Below are 1,950 nucleotides of genomic sequence, written 5' to 3' on the forward strand. Positions count from 1 at the left end.
TTCCTCGTGGGGCAGAATGTCAAAGGAGGTCACACGCGCGTACAGCCGAGAGTCACATACGGCATAATCGACACAGCTGCGCCCTTGGTGCCCTTCAAACGTCCAGCCATGGTTTGCGGCGTGGGTGTGCGGGGCGCGGCCATTCAGAATCACGCAAGCGGCCGGGAGGCAAAGGGTGTTGACCAACATAGAGCCAAAGGGGGTGTGTGGGGCCGTGTCAACGGTAGACCGGGAAGCGGGAGCGCCCAGCGCCGTCGCGGAGGCGACTCCGCCGGCTGCACGCTCCCGCAGGTCATCTGCATCTGCTCGGACGTCGTGCATGCGCCCAAGGCGCGCATTGAAATCCCCCATCAACATGACTTCGCCCCGTGCCTGCAGCGACAGGGTCTGGTCCCGCAGCGCTTCAAAGGCCAGCGCTGGAGTGCCCGCTGCACCCCCCCAAGCCCCGCTGCCCGCCGGCGGCATATACACGCCGCCGATAAACAAGTCACCGGCCGCGCCCGCGCCCCCACGCAGCTGGATCCAAAGACAGTGTTGCGACGTGGCAGCTCCTTTGAAGCATCTGCCTAAGAGAGAGCGATGGATGAGGGCATGGAGACCTTGCCCGCGGCCAGAACCCTGGGGGGCCCCGGCCGCTGGGCCCGGTGCGGAAAAGAGGCGGTAATCCCGGGGGAGCGTCGGGGGCGCGTGCCCCCCCTCGGCCAGAAAGATGATGTGTGCGGACAAGAGGCCGGACAGGCGTGAGAACAAGAAAGCCAGCTTGACGGGGTTGATGGCATTGACATTCCAGAAAGCGACCCGCAGCTGGTCAGGCTGGCCTCCCGGCCCCTAATTCAAGTGCAGCGGCGGCTGTCGGCTTGCAAGCGCACCAGCACATCTCCGCTGCTGCTCCGCAGTGGTCACCAATGCCCTTTTGATTGTTGCTCACAGTGATTTCTCGCACCAGCGACGTAAAGGCTCGCCCACACAGGTTGTTCTCCACGATCTCAGGGGCAGTTGGCTGCGACTTGGCTGCATTGGTGCCAACAGCGCCAACAATCCAGGTAACACAAAGCGAAATATTTTGCAATACTCAGCGTCGGCGATGGGCTGCAAAGCGATCAGGAGGGATTGTCTGTGACTACTGCTATGATGCGAGGTTGTCACAAAGATGACACGCTCGCTCAAACGTTCTTAGAATAGTGGATGTATTTTTTTACCGTATTCAGAATGTTTGATCGGTCTTGACCTTGCACGGGGGCCGTCGCCCTCGCGATCCCTTTGCGTTCCCCACCGTTCCCCTTGCGTTCCCCGAGATCGTTGCTCCAGCATGGCATGCAATCAGATATGATAGAACTTTCAAAGCAAAATCTACGCTTCAGCATCTCCCACCACCACCCGCAACAAACTTGCTGTCCCACACCGGACTGGGTGAGAGCGCATGCTCGCAAGATGCGTACCACAAGGCTGCACAGTGGGTGCAAAACACAATTATTATACTTGAGACTTAAAATCATCGGTTTAAGCTGCGTCTACGGCCCGCACAGCGGATGCTTATTGCATGTCAGCGGAAACGCGCTTAGTGTATCTGTCACGCGCAACCAGCTCCGAGTGCGCAGCCAGCTCCGAGTGAGCCGCCGCCTGCCCTTCCGCCTTCTGCCTGGATCTCGCCACCCTTAGTGCCAGGCCGGCAACTGCGAGAGCAGTTGCTCGGCCTCCTTTCCCCTGCATCTTTGCTATGATTCTCCACCGCGTGTAAGCCAGTGTCTTATTACCCTTCTGCCAATCAGCCTTTGGGGAGGAGACCGGGGGCAGTAGGGTCATGCCATAGCATGCACAGCGACAGCCAGGATCCCCAGAGCAGCTAGCCTGAGACACTTAGAGTGATAGTCGCCGTCACTCAGCGCCCAGTCGGCAAGCTGGACGCTCATCTAGGCCGAGCAACTCAGGCGCTGACCCTGGGCATGGGCA

The sequence above is a fragment of the Monoraphidium neglectum genome (assembly GCF_000611645.1).
Source record: "Monoraphidium neglectum strain SAG 48.87 unplaced genomic scaffold scaffold01754, whole genome shotgun sequence".
Taxonomy (NCBI): domain Eukaryota; kingdom Viridiplantae; phylum Chlorophyta; class Chlorophyceae; order Sphaeropleales; family Selenastraceae; genus Monoraphidium; species Monoraphidium neglectum.